This window comes from Macaca nemestrina, chromosome 8 (genome assembly GCF_043159975.1).
Source record: "Macaca nemestrina isolate mMacNem1 chromosome 8, mMacNem.hap1, whole genome shotgun sequence".
Lineage (NCBI taxonomy): Eukaryota > Metazoa > Chordata > Mammalia > Primates > Cercopithecidae > Macaca > Macaca nemestrina.
In genome coordinates this window covers 128,518,411-128,542,135 of record NC_092132.1, presented here as the reverse complement: position 1 = coordinate 128,542,135, position 23,725 = coordinate 128,518,411, and the positions used below count along the sequence as shown (strand labels likewise).

The window sequence follows — 23,725 nt, the reverse complement described above, 5'->3', positions numbered from 1 at the left end:
CGTATCCCATCAGGTCTGCTTTAAAAAAAAAAAAAAAAAATCCTTCTTAATATCCTTCGGCATCACTGCCAAAAACACAAAATCCCAAAGGCAAATCCCCTACGTTCTAGCACTGCCAGAACTAGTACCACCAGACTTTGCTCAGGGACTGCAAACTGCCACAGTTGCTTCTAGCAAGGAGCACAAAGCCCACCCCATTAGCTTCAGCCACAGGACCAAGCGACTTGCAAGCTGTTTCTCTCCAGGAGTGTGGGTGGGCAGCGGGCAGGATCCCAACGCAACAACTAGACTCAATTGACTGTAACCCAGAAATTTTTTTTAAGTGGCTTTTTTGGACGGTGGTACCCAAGGCCCCCCATCCTTCATTCTTCCTAACAGTTATGCATCAGGAAAACAAAGCGATGGAGGGGGCTGTGGGGGTGTTGCTGCAGCCAGTTGGTGCCAAATACAGTTAAGGGTGGAGAGGGAGGTGGGATTGGAAAGGGGGGGAAAAGCAAGTCACTTTCAATCAAGTGTCACACCTTTAAATAGTGGTTAAATCTTTGCATTATGCAGCTCATCCCTTTACAACATGGGGTTCCCTTAGAGAATTCCCTGTTTACACTGGGAATTCCTCCAGGGCCGCATCAATAAAGCTGAACAGATGTCAGGGTGGAATGCCAGCGGCACTGGCTGTTGTCAGGGGTACTGGGGAGGGAGGCACAGAACAATGAGAAACGGCATCTGCTACACAAAGCCCTTACGCGTGGGTCAGGTTCTGCCAGTGTGTAGAGATTCCACCCTACCCTTTGTCTGGGCACATTGCCTTTCTTGTTTCTCAATGACAAGGGTTGACACATGTCACCCGGCCCTATCAGGAGTGTTATTTGTTTGCCACTTGCATATGCACCAGTGTTCCTGACCTGCCCCGCATCTCTGCTGAATGCACCCAGCAAAGCTGAAACTCTCCAGCCCTGCCCCAATCTACGATTTCATTATGCACTTTGAGTCGAAAGTGGGATGTAGATGTCCTTCTTTTTAATTAAAAACATGATTGATGAGATTTAACTGACAGTAGGAAATGCAATTTAAATATTCCTTAAAGAGCCACTAACCCTGTTTGTGTGGCGAGGCTTGCGTGGCTTTCCAAAGTTGTGACCGGCGGGAGAAAGGAAATTAAAATAAAAGCCTGTTCAAGTCCACTCGGCTGTGGAAGGGTGGTAACGTTAGACAGTAACTGCAGCCGTGTAACCAGAAACTTCTCCGCATTAGGAGCCGATGTGAAGTGTTGCTCAGGAATGGCAGTGTTCAGTGTGGTTAAAGGCAGCAGAGGAGTAGAGAAGAGTATGCTGTGAAATCATGTGGAAGCAAAACTGGCTCATTCACCACATTTTTAAAGCAACAATCTGATCCCAAAAGACCTTATACCAAAACTCTCCCTGCTCTGCAAAAGTGGTTTTGCTCCTCACTGCTGTGTTGCTGAATTTCTCCATCTTTGGCTCCTCTACTGAGCTTTCCTTAAACTGTCCTTTTAAATTTTCCATTATAAGAAAAGTCTTTAGCACCCCCAATGCTCCAGGACGTGGGCTGCAGTTCTAAGGCAAACAGGAACGCGGGTACCGCTTTTTATAAAGGCCTTCTCAGATTTGTTCCCTTAGTGACTGCTAAGTTATTAAGGGAAATTATGTGAGCCACAGGATATAGCAATATCCAAACCACGGGAACCCCAAATTGTAATAATCAGAGGCAGGAGTTAAGTTTTCCTAATGACCAGGACTTTGCACTGGTATTTTCAATCTAGAAATATTGGATGAAGTTGAATATTAATCTGTACCAAAACAGTATAACTTAAATGTCAACAACAATAGCTGTTTGAATTTTATTTTAAAACTAGATCTCTGTTCTCTCTCTCAGTATCATTTACAAGAGGGTTTTGTTGCTGTTGTTGTTTTGTTTTGGGATGTTTTGTCTTCCATGGAAGTAATTATTTTCTGAGAAATGGTAACTTTGAATTTTAAAAAGGTTAATACCTTCCTAAACGTATATATAAGAATACCCTTGTCTACACTCTGGAGGCTCACTAAAAGTATCATCTTCATCTGTGTTTCATGCCTAAAGATTTTATTTTAGAATTTCAAAATCCCTTAAAAAGCAACAGATACCACACACAGTATAGTTCTTCTCCACTTAATTCCTATTGAAGACCAACAGAAAGAAAAGCTTTTACTGAAATGCTTGGGTTAGAGGAAACGGGATGACAATTGGAGCTGATTTTTTGGCAAGTATTTAACCAGCAAAGGTTAATTAGAATTGTAACAATGAGATGTAAGAGAACAGATTCTGATCAATTGATTAATGAGATGTCAGAAGACATAAGCATCCACCTTTGGGGGAAATATTAAAAATGAAATGCATTTGCAAAGCCATGATATCTTTTCTCTTAGTTTATTAACACAAGCAGCAGCCATGGCTGTTTGTCCATGGGTAACAAAGTACAGAAAGTTACAATCTCCAAGATGGCCAAAAGCAGCACCAACATGTTCCCCAAGTCTCTGCCATCCGAAAATGTCCCCTCTACCCATACAAGGGAACAAAGTTTCTAGAAGAGGCCAAACTCTCGGCAGCCCTCCCTCTAGTGACTTTCTACCTCCCCTCTATTCCCCTCTGCGTTATATATTCAGATTAATTTAATGAATGACTCACTTCAAAATCCTGGACTTAAAAGTATTACAGTAGGACATTATAAAATGCCCATTCTGGATGTATTGTTTCATCAATCCAGTATCAATTTCACTATTGACATGGGTGATGGGGCAGGGGAGAGGGTACTGTACATGTTTTTCCTTCCTCATTTGGACTACACTGGTAAGCAAACAGATCTTCCTATTTGTGGCATAGATGTTCTTTGTCACAATAAACCACAGTATATTATGTTTATATACGTCCTTCAGGCATGTCACAACAGTTTGGCATTCTGAGTGGCTCTACCACTGTGTACATTAAATAGTCATGTAGTTACATTAAACAGTGGGGAGTTCACACTTCACAAGCACTCAGTGTTTTAAAACAGATGTGGGCTGTCTGTTGTCAGACTCCAGTGAAAAAGCTTAGAAGAGACTTGGTGGGAACATAATCTTCAATAGCTGAGGGTTCCCCAAATTTTCCAACCCAAGTTCCCTTTACCCCCATACTAGAGAGTGTGGGGGTGAAAGAGATGTTGGGAAAAGGAAGAGAAAAAGGGAAGAAAAAAAGCAGCAACTTTTATGTCTTATAGTACAGAGATCTGAAAAAAAAGGATTCAGAATTCGGAATAGTTTGTGGCATGGAATATTTTGAGCGGGGTGGGCTTGCTGGGGTATCGTGGGATTTACTGACAGGAGAATTTTTGACAGTTGATGGACAGATGAATTCCGTCATGGAAGCGTTAGTGGAAAGCAGCAAGGCCAGATGGAAACTCACAGCTTGTCTTTAATATTAATTTTCTTTTTTTTTCAAGAGATCAGAATTCCCTAATTCCCTAAAATGTTTCAATGCATCTTGAGGTATTATTTTTCAGATGCCTTTCTCCACCTACTCTTAGTAAGAATGTTCCTTTGTGTTAATGTTATTTTTCCTCTCTTACTTTGAAAAAAAAGCCTAGCTTTTTTTTCTTTTTTTTTTTCTTGCTCTAGTTGGACAGCTGTTAAAATTCTTCCTTCATTTACAGCAAATATAGAAGACAAATACCTTAACCATGTAAGATACTAAGTCTAAATATGAGAAATAGATCTGAAACAATTGTGACTTTGAGCTATGATCATTGACAGAAATCATGATATGATTTTCTTTGTGCCTGAATGAAAGGCATAATTCTTCATGCTTTCAGAAGAATGGAAGGGACCACTGTTTTTAGGGTTTCCGTCTTCCGGGCAGTAAGAAGGAAGTCAAATACTCTGCTCACGGATGCAGTAAAAAGAGCCCTGGACTAAGACTCCAGGGCTGAATTCTAGTCTTGGCGCTGCTGAATGGTGGGTCACAAGTCCCTGTGATTTTGGGGGCCTCAATTTCATTACTTGGACAATATGGTTGGTATTGGGAGAAGGACAGGGGTTCCTAAGTCACCCACATAGCTCTCTCTCTAGGATGCCACAGAATCTTCCAAAGCGCAAAGCTCACCCTTCACATCAAGGAGTCAAGGACTGTTGTTCTTCTTCCTCTTACAGCTGAGCTTCCCAGAGACCTGGGAACCCCTCCATGGACAGTTAGGAAATGGGACAGCCTCTCTCTTTTCCCCGTTGTCCTACACAAACTTCACTACTGTGCATTTTTCTATGTGGTGACCTCATGCTCAAGACAAAAATCAAAAACTAAAAAATCAGCAACCAAGGATGATATTCCATGTCTTATCCAAACAAATCTCAAATTCTACAAACTTTTCCGCTCTGTGATCTTCTTTTCTTAGTTCCTTTCTTTTACATCACTGGATTTACTTGAGTTGAGAACATTGTTTTAAAACTTAGAGATATTTCTTCTATGTTTACATATAATCTATTTTCCTGATATTGTTTGAAGCTTAATGGAAAAAACTTAACATACGACAGCTTTTCCTAGAGTTTCCTGACACAGCACTCTGGTTACATGTCGGGGGTGTGTGTGTGTGTGTGTTTTGCATGTGTGTGTGTGCACTTGTGTGATAGTGAGTCAATCTGGGTCAGCCCGAAAAACCTTTTACAATTAATGTAATGAAAACATTTGGCTAAACAGAAGACTCCAAAGCAAAGCAACGAATTGTGGTTTATTGGCAAAATGGAACAGGGGCTTCTCTGCAGAAGTTCAAAAACTGTTTCTGTGTGGCTGAGGAGGGTTAAGAAACAACCTCAAACCCCTAGAGCTCCAAGTTCCCGTCATACTCTAATGTGTCCCTCTCTATGACCAGAAACCAATCACTTAACTTTGGTTCTTTCTCCATATCTGTGAATCAGGGAAAGAATAATTAACAAATAGAGGTGTTTGAGATAAAACTGACTACTGATTGCTTAGAGTGTTCACAGTTCCAGAGAACAGAAATGAGGGGCAGTAGGTAGGATTTACCAGGGAGCAGATCTGGCTCAATTTGAGAAAAACCTGTGAAAGTATGATGCTGCTCAAAATCAAAATAGATTGCCTTGTTAGGCATGATTTCTCCATCATGATAAAGAACCCATTGTCAAGGATGCCATAAAGATAATTTTTGCATAACTTAGTAGGCTGGAGCAAATGATATCTAAGCCCCTTCCAATATATTATACACTTCTTGATTATAAACGTATAGCAAGCCAATAGGGTATTTCACAAAAACACTTGGAAATATCATGATGAAAGAATAGACTATTAGAACTGGAAGAGACCTTAGGGGAGAAAAGATCTGGGCAGCCCCTACATTCTACTAAAGCTAGTGGCAGAACCAGGGTTGCCATGACTTACGTTTGAAGAATATTTTACACAGAAGTTTTTCATGTACCTTTTCTGAGCCTCACAGTAGTGAGGTAGGAATTACTTCTAGGTAGGAAGTACCTACCTAGAAGTAGGAAGTCTAGTTAGACAAGCCTTTCAGTTTTCGTTGCCAGAATGACTTTGCCATATATGTCACTCTAAAGCCGCCTGAGGAGGGGGCTGGAGTTAGACTCTGCCCCGGTGACCTAAGATAGCAGTTAATCTCCACGGAGCCTCTCCATAAGGGGGATAGGCCCCACGGGGACGTTGAGGTAGGAACGTCTTCTGAGGTAGGAATTACTAGCTGCACATTTTACTGATGCAAAAACCAAGGACAGGGAGTTTATATGACTTGCCTACATCCCCCCAGTTAGCAAGTGGAAGAGTCAAGGCTGTAACTCAGGGCAGACCCCATGCAGGAGACTTGTTCCTTTGACGCTTTTCTTTCAGGATCTCTGAATCGTTCGCACTTAGTCTTAGTTATTTCCTGCCACATCCCAGAGATATGTAACATTATTAGCCATAGAGGTTCATCAATTACCAGAGATAGAAAGGAACCTCTGTGATTATTTCTTTCCATCCTCATTTTACAAAAAGAAAAAAAAGAAGGGAAACCAAGGCTTGGAGCAGTCATCTTTTTAGTGGGCCATCTGAAATGAAAACTTTGATTTCTGCTTGATTCCTCAAAGATCTTAAAATAGGCAACCCGCCCACTTGAACTGGCAAGTAATGATTTAAACCAGGTGAATGCAAGAATGATTTCATTCATTACATTTTCCATGTGCCTCTTGAGGGAAGGCATGTGGAATATGTATATACAGAGAGAGAACCCCAGCCACCAGTGCCTCCCTCTCCCCGCAAAACACGGTAGACTAGTAAATGTTTGCTAGCTATTTGCAAGGCCGACAGCAGGGATTATTTTTCCCATGTGCCAAACAACTTCATCCTAGAGGAAATATTTCACTCTGGCAAGATTTAATAACAATTATAAGGATCCTTTTTATTGATAGGGCACTCTATGTCTAAAACATATTTTCGTGCATTATTTCCAAGGTTCGTTGATGGAGTATGACATCACACCTCATGGGTGTGGAGAGTGGAAGGCAACTAATGGCAGCAGTAGTAGCCGTTCCTCTGCAGTCCCTGGGGCCTCCCCACCCCCAAACCCCAAAGCAATTGCTGCTCCCCAACCTTTTTTTTCTTTTTTTTTTTTTGAGACAGGGTCTCGCTTTGTTGCCCAGGCTGTAGTGCAGTGGAGTAATGTTGGACTCACTCCAACCTCTGCCTCCCGGGTTCAAGTGATTCTCCTGCCTCAGCCTCCTGAGAAGCTGGGATTACAGGCGCCTGCCACCACACCCGGCTAATTTTTGTATTTTTAGTAGAGACAGGGTTTTGCCATGTTGCCCAGGCTGGTCTCAAACTCCTGGCCTCAAGTCATCCTCCCGCCTCAGCCTCCCAAAGTGCTGGGATTACAGGCGTGAGCCACTGTGCCCAGCTGTGCTTCCCCTCCTTTCTGCTCATCTTTCCCATCCGACTCTTTTTGGGGAATGGAATGATAGTACCACAGAGTAGCAAAGGAGTCCAGAAAAGAAGGGGCAATGGGAACCATGACTCCTCCTCCATCTGAGCCCCTAGTCTGTGTCTTAAGCCACTGAGGAGTGTGAAAGACACGGAGACTGACTAGAAGGGTTCCTCAGCGGTCCTGGACCACTGGCTGTGTCAGAGAGCCCGGCCCAGACCCACACCTGCCCCTACAGGTGCTTCTCCTCCTCCTCCCCTGCTTTATAAAACCTCCTGCTCTCACCAAATCATTATTTATGACACCCTGATAAACACGTGGAAATGCAGTGTGGATATTCAAAAGGAACCATTCCCATTCCTAAGATGGCCCAGGGTTCTCATCCATTTTAGTCCATGCTGTGGATCACTTCTTCAGTCAACAAACATTTACTTGAGTATCTATTACCTGAAGCACTGTGCTAGAGGCTGGAAATAGAAAGCCTGGTTCCTGTCCTCAGGGAACTCCCTGTCCAGTGAAGATAAACACTGGAGGAAAATTGTAAGAGGATGATGTACTGAGTCCCTAGACAGAGGTGAGCATAGAGGGCACCAGAAACATGCAGGGGGAACCACAAGCCCCATCTGGGAACACGTAATGGTTCTCGCATGCCTTCCCGTTGGAAAACTAGACATTTTAAATCTACCTCCAGCAACCTGTATTCTTTAAGTTTTTTTTTTATTGGTACAAATGTATGGAGTACATGTGCAATTCTGTCAGATGTATATAATGCACAGTGATCAAGTCAGTGTATTTAGGGTACTTAGAGTGTCCACATTGCTCCTCCCAGCAAAGAGAAAGTCTTCAGGCTGCAATGTCCTGGAACTACATTGTTTTCCTTCTCCCTTTGCTGTGAGCAGCATTCCTCCAGTACTTGGGATTTTCACAGCCTTTTACAGTCATTAGTAAATGGACGCAACGTCCCCGTGGGGCCTATCCCCCTTATGGAGAGGCTCCGTGGAGATTAACTGCTATCTTAGGTCACCGGGGCAGAGTCTAACTCCAGCCCCCTCCTCAGGCGGCTTTAGAGTGACATATATGGCAAAGTCATTCTGGCAACGAAAACTGAAAGGCTTGTCTAACTAGACTTCAGCCTAAATTGGAGATCCTGCACGTATCTCCTTTTCTTGACAGTAAAGTGAGGAGTTTGGGGTGGCCAAGGTGCAGAGCAGCTGTGAAAACCGGAACACCCTTCGCTCCTGTGGGCTCGCCCACCTCCCCACCTAGGGCCTGCTCCCTCCTGGGCACCATAGAGCTTAATGAGCATTTTCCACGCTCTTCTGCTGTTCGCGGGCCTCTTTGCAGATTTTTGCATGGAATGAACTATAGGACCTGTCACTGATGAGTACGTGGTGCATGGTCTACCTCAGTGCAGTGGTAACCTCCTGGAGCTCAGGATTTCTCTCCATGAAAACTAGAGCTTTCCCTAATGAGGAAGTTCCCAGGGCTCTTCTCCCTTCAAGGCTGAGCACGTTGTCGCAACTCTGCAGGGTCTGAATTGAGTGAATAAATACTTGTTTCTCCTATGGAACAAAATTGTTAAACTAGAAGAAACTTCACAGGTCACCTAGTTGAAACATCTTATTTAAAACAAGGCCAGGCGGGATGGCTCATGCTTATAATCTCAGTGTTTTGGGAGGCCAAGGTGGGAGGATCACTTGAGGCCAAGAGTTCAAGACCAGCCTGGGCAACATAGCAAGATCCTTGTCTCTACAAAAAAAAAAATACAAGAAATTTAGCCCGGCATGCTGATGCATACCTGTAGTTCCAGCTACTTCAGAGGCTGAGATAGGAGAATCCCTTGAGCCCAGGAGTTTGAGGCTGCAGTGCGTTATGATCATGCCACTGCACCTCAGCCTGGACAACAGAGCTAGACCCTGTCTCTCCAAAAAAATTTTTTTTAAATAAATGTTTAAAACCTGAGGGTTCCTGCCTCCTAGTTCTATGTCCTTTTCTCTATATCACCCTGCTAGCACAGAATCTTGTACCTGGTTCACCCTCAGAAAGCATGGTGACTGCTTCAGTTACAGGGACCTTCCTCATGGGTGAGGTAAAACTCCTCATCCCTTAAAACAGCAACTGTGGAGGTTAGCTGGGGAGCCTTTACAACCCCAGAAAAATATAGTTCTTTCCAGTGTAATTCTCAGCTGAAACACCAAAACACTATCAGACGGGCTTATTTTGATTTGGAACATCCTTTTCCTCCCTCCCATTTTTTGCTGGAAATACATAGAGCCGAATAAGATACCCAATAATCCCCAAGACTGCCCTGATAGCTTGAGGCCTCACAAATGTCTGTCAGCTTTCAGCCAGAGGGAGAAAACCTAGGTGAGAACAGGGTCCCAGTTGTGTCCCAGACTCTTGGTCTCCAACCATCCCCGGAAATGGGCTCTTATCTGAACAGATGAGCTTTATGAAAGAGGAAATCTCTATTTTAAAAAGTCAACTCCTTATAGTTTTCTATTTAAGTTATGCTAAGCACTTGTGTATGGCTCATATTTGGTACTCTATGGAGATAAGAGGAAAAGCAAAGGGCAGGGTTCCAGCTCTGGAAGGAGCTACGAGCTAACGGAAGGAAAAGACGTAGATGATAGCAAGCTAGAATGAACTCATATCCTAAAGTTTATAAACATCTCTTTATAACCTAGCATTCCACCAAAGTGATCTCCCTCATCTCTGCACTCGTAAGAGCATTTCTTACCTACATCTCCCTTTAGACGGCCATTGTCTTGCCTGGTGGAGGCAGCTCATCCCTCGTGGGCCTCAGTCTTCACTCCCCTGATAAGACTAGAAGTTTTTGCAGGCAGAGGTCAATGTATATGGTTTGAAATCCCTATGGCATCTAGCACAGGGCTTTCTACATGGTAGGCGTTCAAATAAATACATATTTGAAAATTATATAGTATATAATATTATAGAATATATATACGATTTATATATTGAATATTATATTACAATATTAGTCTATAAATTATATTATGTATAATTATACATACATATGATTATATGTATGTAATAACAATTATATTGTGTATATATATTATATTGTATATATAAGTATATATGTATATATGGTGTTTAAATTATTTTTATTTATTTTTATTATTTATTATTTATTTAATTATTATTATAATTATTAATTATTATTTAGTCATACATATGGTGATTTAATTATTACATGCAGTTGTATACCCAGGTATGGAGTCAGTGGTATCTGATAAGTGGCCTCTGGTAGGACAGGACACCAGTGTTCAGGCCTGCTCTTGACAAAGTTGTTTAACCCTCTAGGCTTTAGATTTCTCCAAAGTAAAACAAAGCAATGGAGTAGATTTTAAAGCCGAAGGGTTTGATGCCTGCTCTTATTCCATGGGACAATTATTCAAGCGTGAAAAGATTGTTCTGTTGCCCCCCTCCTCCCCCCGCTTCCCACCCCGGACTCCTATGTTCCAAGCTTCTTCAGGCCTTGTGAGCAGAGCTACGGTTCCTGTCACCTGACTTCATAGCCTGCATGATTCCAGCTGCTCCCCCAGTTTTTCAGTATTCTTCTGCTATATCTCCCAAGCTGAACTCAATACCTGTATTTTATTTCACATGAGTTTCTATTAAGCTATATCTCCCCCATTCTATATTTATGTAGTACTATAGTTCAGACCAGAACATTTCTAACATTTCTTCCCTCTGCAACTCTGTGGGTAGCTGGGCTAAGGGAACCCAGGAAAAGACGCCTCCTTCGTCTGCATTTTTTCTATTTTTTTTCTCTGGCTCTTGGCCTGAATGAAGCATCTTGTATCACCTGGTTAGGGAAGTAAAAAGAGCCTCCCTAGGTTCACTCAATACTGAGGGTGTGTCTTGTCCCAAGTACCAATACATGGGAGGAATGGCATCATTCACATAGAACCAACTATTTCTTTCTTCCTCTCTATCTGTAGGTCTCTTCTGCTTGGTCTGTTTGGTTTCGGGGGTACAATGAGAACCTGTGGAATTTGTTTCTGATGATGCAATCCTTTGAAGGCGCCTGAATAATAGGTCTGTCACTGAAATTATGAAAAGAAAATGCAGAGTTGGAGGGAAGGTGGTTCTGATTCCAGCTCTGTTAAATTTTTACTGCTGCTGGAGGGTGGCTAAATTGATCAGGGGAGAGAGAGTTTATATTTGGGGAGGTTTAGAAGCACTCAGGACTCCTAAACCTACTGAAATGGTCTTTCTTTCATTCTAAAGGTGGGAGAGCCTTTTACTATTAATAGAGAATGCTGAAGTCTGGTTTCAGAATGAGCAAGGGGTTGGAACTGGAAGGACTCTCCAAGGTGGCAGAGTAGCTACCACCTAGGCAGTCTGCCTGTCAGAGCAACAGGAAGTTATCCCAGACTACAGCCACTTCTCTCACTGCCTGGTGTGATGGGGAAATGCCACTGTCAGAAGTAATCATTTCTGATAATGAGTTCTTCAACTTCTAGAATCTCCTGTTAAAGCTCTAAACTCACTTAGAACAGCCAAATCTTCTATGCCTTTCTCATCAATCACTGTATGTGGAATGAGGCAATAACTAAGAAGAAAATCACTTTGGGAGTGGGGCATGGGACTGTGCACACAGATGAGCAGGCCAAGGAGTGTGCACGGGAAAGAGACCACCATGCAAACACCATGGGAGCAAGACCTGTACCTTCTTCATAACTGTATCTCTAATGCCTAGCATGGTGTCTTACCCCAGACCTAGATATGCTTGCTGAGAGTGAAGTGACTGAAAAGAAAATGGAAAAGTACCACAGACCTCCCAGTTTTCCCAGCAGTCATCTGGGATGGCAGGTGAGAGGCAATTGTCACTAATGGTAAAGATGTATTCTTCTGGACTCTGCAGAGATGGCATCACGTTTATCCTTCTCTTCCCTCCATGCGCCTTATCTCCATTACCCAAACCAGCTCCTGCTCCTAAACTATCCTCACTGAATGACAACACCCTCTTTGACCACCTGTGCATCACAGGAGAAACCTAGACAGCAGCCCAGACAAGTCCCTCTGCCTCCTTTTCATATCCAGTCAAATCCTACTGATTCAACTTCAAAATCTCTTTTGAATTCCTTCCCTAGTCTCAACCCCTGCTGCTACTGTCTTTGTTCAGGTCTCCATCATTTCTTTTTGTTTTTCAATAAATGTTATTCCATCCATTTGAGGCTTACAACATACTATGGGACACACAGAGATGGTAAAATTTTTACTGTAGTAGAGAGGATTAGCTAGTCTATCATCTCACAGGGTTACTTTTTTTGTGACTAGCACAGCTAAATTCTACTTATTTAACAAACATCCCTAATACAATAATGTGATCGGATTCACTTTAGTCCTCACACAGCTTTTCTTGCCTGGATTACTGACGATGGTCCCCTACTTGTTTGTCCTGCCTCCAGGCTGTCTCCTCCATGCTAAATCCATGACCCACTGATATGGTTTAGCTGTGTCTCCACCCAAATCTCATCTTGAATTGTAGCTCCCATAATCCTCATGTGTCATGGAAGGGACCTGGTAGGAGGTAATCCAGTCATGGGGGTGGGTTTTTCCCATGCTGTTTTTATGATAGTGAATATCTGATGGTTTTGTAAAGTTGAGTTCCCACACACATGCTCTCTTGCCTGCTGCCATGTAAGATGTGACTTTGCTCCTCCTTCATCTTCCACCATGATTGTGAGGCCTCCCTGGCCATGTGCAATGGTGAGTCAATTAAACCTTTTTCCTTTACAAATTACTCAGTCTTGGGCATATCTTTATTAGCAGTGTGAGAACAGACTAATATACCCATGCTGTAGCCCTAGTCATAGGGAAGTTCAATCAGATCACATCTCCATGTACAGACTTTCAGTTCTTGACCACTCACATCCAACACAACTGCATTCAGACCAGCATCCATACACCTTTGCTTGGCCTAGGAGTCCCTTGATGGTCTGGTCCCTGCCACCCTCTGCAGCCTCAGTGTTCTGCATACCCCTGAGTGCACCCTATTGGAAGTGTTGCAACATGACACACTCCCCTTCTTTCTTGCACATGCACAAGGAGAATATGTTCCTTTCCCTGGGCTGCTGTTCCCTTCTTCCCTGCCCAGGTAACCCTTTTTCATCTTCATCCAGTCTGGCATCAACCACTCTGGAAAATTACCCAGGATTCTACTTTTTACCCAGGCAGAAATAGAAGCCCTTCTTACAAATTCAGTGCAGACCTTGATAAACACTGACCTTCTCTTTTGTCATTTTCGGTTCCTTGTCTGTTTCCCCAGCTGCAGAGCAGAAGACAATGACACACAACTTTATCCCTGGATCAGGGTTTGATACATGGAAGATGCATAATAAATGTGTCCTAAGGCCATGCACATTGCCAGAAGATTCTTCCAAAAGGCTTGGGTGGCCAAGCATTCATTCATTCATTCCTTCATAGAGTTATCCTATAGGCCTCCTGTACATTGGACATAGGATCTCATCAGGGGCTAATCCTAAGGAACAAGTTTCTAAATGACTTGGTTGTTCCTTGGCCTGTCTTGAAGAAACCAAAAATGACAAGGTGCACTGTCTTTCCTGCCGCATACCTCCACCCCAGCGCAAGGGCTCTGTGGATGAATGAAAACTGTAACTTGTTATTTCTCTGGAGAGCAGGCCTCATTGCTCTGGGGAAGCAAACCAGCTCTATGGCTTTGAGCTTAGATGATGCCTCTCCTTTTCCAGATGCCCCTCGGATCCAAAGGAAGCAGAATCGCTCCTTGCTTCCTCTTCCCCAGTTACAGTGCCCGGTGAGGGATGGGCCCAGAGTCCCACTCTAATTATACCCTATTTGACTAGGAAATGGAATTCCTGATCGGATTTCTAAATCTCCAAGTGACGCGACATTTATAACTACATTAAAAAGGAAATGCACTTTGCTGTGTGACTTCACTCAAGATAATTGCACAGTGGTGACACTGTTGAGGGGCCTGAGGCCCTTCCCAAAATGACAGAACAGAACCATGACTCATAAAGTAAAGGAAACAGTGGTTCCCTCCTTGAGCCCCTGAACACAGGGGAAATAAATGGAGCCTTAACTGAGAGATGAATATACCTCTCAGAACTCCCAGGTTGGGGAACTCTGGGAGCTCCAAAGTCTAATCCTACACTGATGCTGGCTGCCTCAGCTTTTCCTTATCTCTGCAAAATGAGGCCAGCAAGGGTGTGGCTTTAATCCAAACTCTAACTATGGTTGCAGACCCCTAGGCGGCTGTGTGTTACTGTGTGTGAGTCATCCAGGAATCCAAATACATGCCAAAAATCATGGGCTGAAAAAATAACAGGTCTTGCACAGATATACTCTTCTACTGTTCAAATGTTTGCAGTCAGCATCATCACCACCATCATCATCAATACCGTTTATTAAATGCCTACCATATGCCAAGCACTTCTCAAATACTATCTACACATTAACTTGTTTAATCCTCATAACCACCCCATGAGGTTCATAACCATTATTGTTTCTATTTTACAGATGAGAAAACTGAGGTGCAGAGAGGTCAGGTAACTTGCCCAAGGTTACACAGCTAGAAAGAAGTGGAGCTACAATTTGAGCCAGGCAATCTGACTCCAGCACGTTCTGTAACTACTACATCCTGCTGTCTTCCCCTTTTCAGCGAATGGTTGCTAAGAGGACCCCCATAATCACATTGGAAGTTTGATCATTTTTTTTAAATTTTGTTATATTTAACATAGGTCCTCTTTTGGTTTGCAAAAAACCAAACCACTCAAAGATTAACAATTCATTAACTACTACTTGGGCTAGATAAAAAGTTTACAAGAGGTGCGCCCTGACAAAACATCCTTTCTACCAATGCTCAAAAGTTGCCCACCAAAAATCCCTTCCATGGGTTTGAACGTGGTCCTCTCCATGAGGTCCTTTTAAAATGCAAGTATCCCTAAGAAGGGCAATATAAGAAGACACTAGTACCTTAGTATGAATGAGGTTTCCAAATAATTCCTTCGTTATCAGGAAAAAACACAAAGTAAGGACGTGAGAAAAATAGTATTGAAAGTTGAGGGAGGGAACTCATGGGAGTGAGGGAAAAGAAGGAGAGACAGGTGGCCTGAAAAGAATGGAAGGTGACCACTTGGGGAGGCAGTCAGGAAAGTCGAAAATAAACTTGGCCTACTTCACAGTTTTGCCTCGAGCTGACCTGCGGGCATTCATCAGTACCACACAGGATGACAGTTTTGGTGAAATGTTTTAAATCAGGTAAGGGCTAAATCATTATTTCTAGCAATATTAACCTCATCACCTTTAGAAATGAAAACCGTACCAGCAAGCACGAGGCCAAGATCTGGGATTCTACTTGAGGAAGACAACACTGGCAGAGATTGTCAGTCTCAGTCTAGAACCATATTAATGATCATCATCCAAAGACCAGCTTCGATAAACCATGGCCCCCTTAATCAGAGCATCTGAAACGAGGTGCCCCACTGAGCTGTTTCCTCCCTTAATCACTCACTGATAAATAACAGAATGTTTGCTAGATTACATTACTTTTGCCAAGACCTCTCTTCTTTTAAGCTCTTGCAGCAGGCTCTCAAATTCCGTATTTTCCTAAAACAAGATGGCTGCCATTCCTGATGCCTACTTCATATTAGATTTACACACTTTTTTAAAAAGTAATGGAAATGTACAATGAAATTGGACTTGTCTCTCAATTCCGGTAAAAGGCTGGAAAGCACAAGTGGAATCTTTGCTTAAAGAATGCATCTGCAATGCAGAGGTCCTCAGAATCTAAATGCTTCCAGGCTCCTGAAAGTTCCTGGCTGCTGAGGCAGATACCCAGGCCGCCATTGGCTACTGCCTTGAGAATCTCATCTAGTTGCATCAAAGAGGTGACAAAGGCAACCACTGATGCACCTAAGTGTAGTTGCACAGGGGTAAGATTTACTGGAGCCTGACTAAAAACAAAAGGATTGGGTCTCCTTCAAGGAGGAATGGGTTAAAGTCTGTTAAACCACTGACTGAGGGTCCAAGGTTTCTCCCAGTTGTTCTGCCTCAGTCATGGAACCATGATCTTGGGGTTTGGGCAAACTTTGGACCATCTTTTCATCCCTTGGTACTTCAAATTGTACCATAAATGCATAATTCACAGGCCAGTAAAGCTGTTAACCAATGAGGCAAATCCTCTACAGTTTTAACACAAATTGATTTAAAAAAAAAAAAGGAAGCAGAATTTTAAAAATAAGTACAGTTCAAAATAAAATGAAGATAAAAGGTTTTCTTCTCCTCCTTTTTCATGAGCTGATACCCCGGCCCAGGACAAAGTAATGTTTATAGATTTTAAAGGATAAAAAGTAAAATCTCTGTATAGCTTTCTCCCCAAATGAAAATCAAAAATAGATGCTGCTTCCCTAATCCTTCTGATTTGAAAATTATTTGGCATTTTTAGAAATTAATTTTTCTAGGCAATTAAATTAGCCAGTAATTTGATATCACCATCTTATTTCATTATATAGAACACATGCTGAAATGACACACAACCTCATTTTCATATATTATTTTTGCAAATTTAGTACTCATAAATAGGTGTTGGATCGACAGTGCCAGCAACTAGAATCTTCCCTGCTGGCTGGACAGGAGCCTGAGGAGTGATTACATGAGCTGGAGCCCAGGCCTGTCCCAGCTGAGATTACCAGCTGGGAGAGCAAAACCAAGTCCCACAACGTGCAGTCCTTTATTCTCTGCTCCAGAATGCTAGTTGGCCCACCCAATTGAACATGATAAATGGTGGCACCACTGGATAGAATCCACCCCCTCACTTCCCAATGGCCACCTGGTATTTTCATGATGGCTCTGTCCAAATAATTTTTAAATACTTTCCAAGTCATCCAACTCAGTGCTCCAACCCTTTTAGACAAAGAGGACTCTCTGAGAACCTGGAAATTCACTTGGGAAGGGAGAGAATACACACACTTAGCTAGGGCAAAGATCAGAGAGTTTTTAGTTCTCTGTAGCTAAGGGTAGATTATTAAATTTAGCAAGGAAAGAATGAGGTTGAAGATGTCTTTTGGCTCCATATGTTCCCAGGAAAAAGGGAAAGCACCAAGCATTCCCCCCATTTTACAGACAGGTAAGGAAAAGCACAGAAAGGAAAAGCAGTGACTTCAAGAATGTACTCTAAGAGAAACAGGCAAGGTCAAGATGAACATTCAGAATTCGTCAGAAATCATTTTTCATTAATCATGTATTGATTCATATTTCATTAATCATTTTCAATCATATTAATCATTTTTAAATATGAACATGTTGAAAAGTGTTCAAAGGGGACTCTGTTAAAAATTACAAAAAGGACCAGGTATACTGGCTCACGCCTCTAATCCCAACCCTATGGGAGGCCAAGGCAGGAGGATTGCTTGAGGCCAGGAGTTCCAGGCCAGCCTGGGCGACATAGTGAGGCCCTGTGTCTACAAAAAAAAAAATTATTTAATTAGCCGTGCATGGTGGCTTGTGACTGCAGCCCCAACTACTCAGGAGACTGAGGCAAGAGGATCGCTTAAGCTCACAAGTTGGAGGCTAGAGTGATCCATAATTGGCCACTGCACTCCACTCTGGGTAACAGAGCAAGACTCTGGTATGTTCACATGCCTGTTGGCCTACTGTAATTATTTATTTATACATTTTTATTTATTTTTTGTTGGCCTAATGTAATTATTTTATTATTTTATCTATTTATAAATTATTTATTCATTTATAAATTATTTATTTTAAATAAATTTTAAATTATAATAAATAGTTTATAAAGAAAATAATTACAGTAGGCCAACAGAAATGTGAACCAGGACTGTCCAGGGTGAACAGGAACACGTACTCACCCTGTCTACATGGGGATTTTGCAAAGTGGCCGGGTAGTCATTAGGTTAGGAGCTATTACAAATCATTTCACCTTCTGGCTCATGCCCAACCTGCCCTGCTCACTCCTTTTCGCAGGCTTTGCTAATCTCCTCTGCTCACTCTTCATGTCTAGATATCCTCCCCCATCAGCCCTTCATCTATGCAAGTTTTATGTTCTATTTCAAACCCAAGTGAATGTCCATCTCTCCCACACGGCTCTTTCTGCCAACTCCAACTCATTCTACTTTCCCCACTTTCTGAATTTTCTTAGTATCTATTGTACATATCAAATAACATAGCTTTGAACTACAGAATGAGGCTTTGGGTTTTTTTTTTTTCCTACTTATTCTATAAGTATTGGGTTCTTTTCCTAATTAGGCTTTAAACTTATGGAAGCCTGAGATATTTCTTGTACTTCTTTCCCATCCTCTTCTTTCCCATCACACCTTATTCAAGATGTTAGAACAGAAAAACAAACAAACTTCACAGAGACCATTTGGTCCAGTTTGGAGATCAAGAAGCTTATCTCCAAAAGAAAGGGGCTTTCCCTAAGACCCATAGCTCTAACACAGCCTGGAGTAGGGGCCCCTGTTCTGTGCCTCCACAAGACCATGTGTGCTTCACAGCTCTGCACACACCGCTGTGGCATTTCTTGACCATGGTGAGTGGACCATAACGCCTTGTTTACTTAGCTATTCATTCACCATATTGGAAAGCCCTGGAGGACAGGAGCTCTCTTGGATTGATCACCATGTCCTCAATGTCTGGCACACAACAGACACTCAGTCAATATTAGTTGAATGAATGATTAAAGGAATGAATGGAAACATGGTTTTCCTTAAGGTGGTAATATAGGCTTTTATTGGATTTCATTTCATTTCTAAGCATCAATCAGGAAAGAAAAGAGATAAACTCCTCCCCAGAGAAGTCACAGGAAATGGATGGAGTGGTTGATTCCTGGCTTCTGCTTGCCTCCCAGACTGGGTGGTGGAAACCTTTTCCATGGATCTTCCAGTCCCACACCGCAGAGGGAAAAGACACTGAATGCAGTCAAGGAGCTGATTCGGGATCTGACCCTTCACTGAGTCTCTGTGTCACCATCGGCAAGACACTGTGCTTGGGGCTTCAGATTCTCCATCAGCAATAAGAGAAGGCTGCCCCAAGGGCTGTGGAGGCTCCTCCTGGCTCCAGTGCTATTGGATCCAAAGCCCACTCACTGAGCACTCCTCCAGGTGAATGACAGTGCCTAGTTAGGGCAACATCCCACAGAGCTGGACTCTCAAAGGCTCTCCACCGTCAGAGATCAGCGGCTTAGTAGACAGAGCCTCTGGTTCTCCCTTCGGCTGCCAGGAAACTGAGCCTCCCAGCAGCACATTAGGTTGCATATTAAACAGATGGGATGCAGATTTGAGACCTGTTAAAGGTTGGGGCTTTCCTTTTTTTTTTATAGGCTGCTGTCAAGGTGTGTTAGTATCTCTTTATTTAAATAAGCTCCTTAGTCTTGGTTACACAGTACAGGGACTCAGGAAAAAAAAAAAAAGTGAGTAGAATAAATAATCTATCATGCTAGCAACATAATTATAAGAACATATGCTAGCTCGAACTAGCTATATTCTAGTCATATTAAGGGTATGTGTGGGAGAGAGAAGGATGGCAGGAATGTCTCAAAATAGTTCAGGCGGAGGAAGAGTGATATCGGGCTACGTGGGAACCCAAACTGCTTTCCTGGAGCTTCCATTCTGGCATCCACAGCATCCCAGAGGGCTGCCCGTTGGTGGCTTCCTGCTGCTAAATGCACCACCTGAGTCTGGAGAGCCACAGGGCACCTTGCCGCTGCGCTCAGCGCCCCCAGCTTCGCGTGCAGGCAGATGAGCCCATTCCTACTTCTTTGGGTACATCTCTGCCAAGTGCAGAGAACACAGGTCCAAAGAGAAAGACAGAAGCCAAGGGCAATGGGTCTTGGCTTTCAGAAATGCCTTAAGCTCTGAGGCACTAAGAAAAAAAATTTACATATTTTGAGGGCCTTCAGTGAAGGGAATCAATGCGGAGGAAACGTCGTGTTTCACCACCATTTCCCACATGCTTATCTGGATCGTACTGACAGTTCAAGGTTCTTCTCAAGGAAAGTGCCCCCACTCACCTCCAGCACCGCCCCCGCCCCTTCCCCCAGGGAGCCTTCAGGACGCTCATCCACATCCCTCCCTTGGCACAGAAAGCCCTCATGGCTCCGCAAGCCTGTCTGGGTCCCCTGGTTATTTGCTGCCATGGCACCCCGCAGTGCTGGAGGACATGGATACTCATTGCACTTTTAATTATACCACGGCTGCCTTCCCCGAATGGATTGCTGCCTCTGCAAAGGTAGGAACCGTGCCTAATTTGTTCACCACAGTGACTGCGGCTGGCTAGGGACCCGGGGTCTCTGCTGCAAGGACTCAAACGCAGCGCGCCAGGTTGTGCAGCTGCTGTAAACAAGGCGCCCCGGGGCCGTCGGCACTGGGAGGATCAGAGAGGGTTGGAGGAGGGCACAGAGCGCATCCCCAGAACAGCGTGGACTACAGCAGACACAAGAAGCCAGGGCTGATCACAGCGACAAGAGCATACCACGCTAGCACCACACTTCCCGGAGCCTGGCTGGGCCCACAGACCAGGACCCGTGGGGACAGGGCTTCCCTCCAAAGGTGCTGAGAGCTGCTGCCAGGCATTAAGCAGAGGGTCAAGTTTGTGCTCTAGGAAGTTAATTCTGCGGGTGTAAGAAGGGCCTAGAGGCAAGAAACCAGCTTGGAAGTCATTCTATTCACCAAGGTGAGAGGAAGGCCCTAAATTCAGGCGGAGGCCTTGAGAATTAGAGGAGAGGGAGAAGCTCCAGAGGTATTTTGTGGGTAGCATTATGTATTTTGTGAGACTCTAAGCATTTTAGAGGGGCCTAAAAATGAATAACCTAATAGAGATTTTACCAGTATATAAATGTAAATATTCCTGTGTCCAGGCACATATATAAAAAAAAAAGAAGATGGATTTTTCTAAAGATAGTCTTAAAAGATTGTTATTTTAACACATTTTCTATACTTTTATATAGCTTATTGATATTTTTAAAAGGAGAAAAAATAAAGGATTTGAAAGAAGGAAAAAGGAGAGAGCTTGGGGAGTCACCTGTTTATGCTCCCAACAGCTTGAGCCACAAGACATGTTTAGGGGCACTTCTCCCTAACTACAGTTGTGCCTAGATTTGCCCCTTGAAACTCTCATTCTTGCTTACGTTTAAGTGCTACCTTCTGTGTTTGGTGAATATAAGTTAATATTTTGGATGAGACTACCTTCTGTGTTTGGGAATATAGCTTGTCCCCAAGGAAATGCTGCTCTCCCAAGAATTGAGGTATTAGTCAGGTGCAGTGGCTCACACCTGTAAGCCCAGCTTGAGGACAAGAGTTCAAAACCAGCCTGGGCAATGGAGCAAGACTCCATCTTAATTTTTTTAAAAAAGGAATTGGAGTATGAATGTACATTTTGTCCCCCCTAATAGGTGTGGTACCAAATGGGCAGGTGTGTAGGTCTGCACAGGGATGGGGAGGGAGAGCATTATCCCTTTAAAAAAAAAATGCTGGCCGGGTGCAGTGGCTTATGCCTGTAATCCCAGCACCTTGGGAGGCTAAGGTGGGCAGATCACCTGAGGTTGGGAGTTCGAGACCAGCCTGACCAACATGGAGAAACCTTGTCTCTACTAAAAATACAGTATTAGCTGGGTGTGATGGCACATGCCTCTAATCCCAGCTACTCTAGAGAATCTCTTGAACCTGGGAGGCAGAGGTTGCAGTGAGCTGAGATCGCACCATTGCACTCCAACCTGGGCAACAAGAGCAAAACTCCTTCTCAAAATAATAAAAATAATAATTATAATAATAATAAAGTATAAATTTAAGGTGTACAAGTACTCTTGTTACATGGATATATTGCAGAGTGGGAAGTCTGGGCTTTTAGTGCAGCCATCATCTCAATAGTGTACATTGTATCATTGTATGCATTAGGTAATTTCTCATCCCTCACCCTCTCCCGCCCTCCCAAATCTCCAACGACTATTATTATATACTCTATGTCCATGTGTACAAGTTATTTAGCTCCCATTTATAAGGGAGAACATGCTGTATTTCTGACCCAGAATCAGCAGAGAAAGTAGACGGACAGGGACAGGGCCTTACAGGGCAGGTGGGGCCACTGTGATGGCGACATTTTAATATTCACCCTCCACTCCTCACCTAATTTTCATTATTCAACACTAACATTTAAACAGTATCCTCTCCCAAGATGACACACAATCAGAACTGAAGGTAATCCAGACTATTATATCAACAGCATTGATATAGAAAACATGACATTTGTGCTTGTCCCCAAGGAAACACCGCTCATCTAGGGAAGGAAGCCAGATTGACGCATTACCCACCATTGTGCATCTACCAATATCCACACTGACAGATTGAGAATATTTGGCAAGGGCCACATGTATTGCTGTGCCTTACATTGCTTTTAAAACCCCGGGACAGAGGGGTCAGAAGCGTACATCCAAAAGCACCTTCTTTTATGGTTTGAAAGAAGGAAGGCTCTGAAAATTGTATGTCCAGACTGCCTTCCAGTCTCAAGACACCTCACCTCTTTGCTAAAACTGCCATTTCTCCTCCAAGAGCAAATCTTGCTTTCCCACAGATAACGAAGATGATGATGCTTTGCATAAGATAATACAGAGTATTCTACAAAGTACTTTCATACACATGTCTTCACAAGAGTTTCACCAAACAAAGGCTCTAAAATACATTGGGTAGGCGTTAGTCTTATTGGGAAAATGAGAAATTGACATCTAAGGGTGGTAGAGTGACTTGGACCAGCATCCCATCTGCTAGTTCAGGGTTAGAGACCTTTCCCTCTCCGCCACAGGCCACCTCTTCACCACTTCCACTGCCTCCCATCCCCACTGCCTATGGAACAACTCGTGCTTGGAATGGGTCCCTTGAGTTATTTAACTACATCCAAGGCTGCACAAGAAATAGAGGGGACCAGCTAGGTACAGTGCTCGTGCCTGTAATCACAGCAAGCTGGGAGCCCAAGGTAAGAGGATTGCTTGAGCCCAGGAGTTCAAGACCAGCCTAAGCAACATAACACGACCCTATCTCTACAAAAATAAAAATAAAAATTAGCCGGGTGTGGTGGCACGCGCCTGTAGTCCCAGCTACTCGGGAGGTGAGATGAAAGGATCACTTGAGTCCAGGAGTTCAAGATTGTAGTGAGCCATGATTTCATGACCAAAGTACAACTGGAGAGGCCAATTTCAGCCTGTTAGTTACCAAATAAGATGATGTTTAAACACAGGATTGCCCTGTGATGCACAGACTATCTTTAGCCAAAGAGAAGTGTAACTGAGCCCTGCCAGATGGGAGTGAGGAAGGCAGGCAGGACACAAAAGACCAGACTTCCTTGCACAGCCAAGGGAAAGGGCGCATGTGTGCAAGGGGTCAGATCTCTTTGCTGCATGTGTTCTCATGAGCCTCCCAGACAGGTAACAAACCCGCACAATGATTCAAGCTCTCCAGAGACATCCCCGTTATTTCTATCTAAAGAGGAACTGATGGCCGCAGTTCCTGAGCAGACTCCAAACAGAGACTCACACCTGGATTCTGCCTGCCCAGAGCCCCCCAGCACAAACAGCCCAGTCTGCCCAGAGCAGGAAAAGGTAAAAGTAAATAAACGTGGCCTTAATCTCTCCAGTAGATTGGAACAATCTGAACCAACCTGTAATTTCATCCAGACATGCAGGGAGAATAATTTTTAAAGTTTTGCTAAACAGAAATGCACCTCCACTCATTATGATTTCCCCGGCATTTTTTTTCT

At 43.4% G+C, this 23,725-nt stretch overlaps 1 protein-coding gene and 1 pseudogene across 1 annotated transcript in view; both read right to left on the bottom strand.

Annotated features, from left to right (window-relative positions):
* Positions 1 to 23,725, bottom strand: part of LOC105482039 (EBF transcription factor 2) — a 205,540-nt gene that overhangs the window by 93,745 nt on the left and 88,070 nt on the right. The window lies entirely within an intron of this gene.
* Positions 627 to 9,823, bottom strand: LOC139355784 (uncharacterized; annotated as a pseudogene).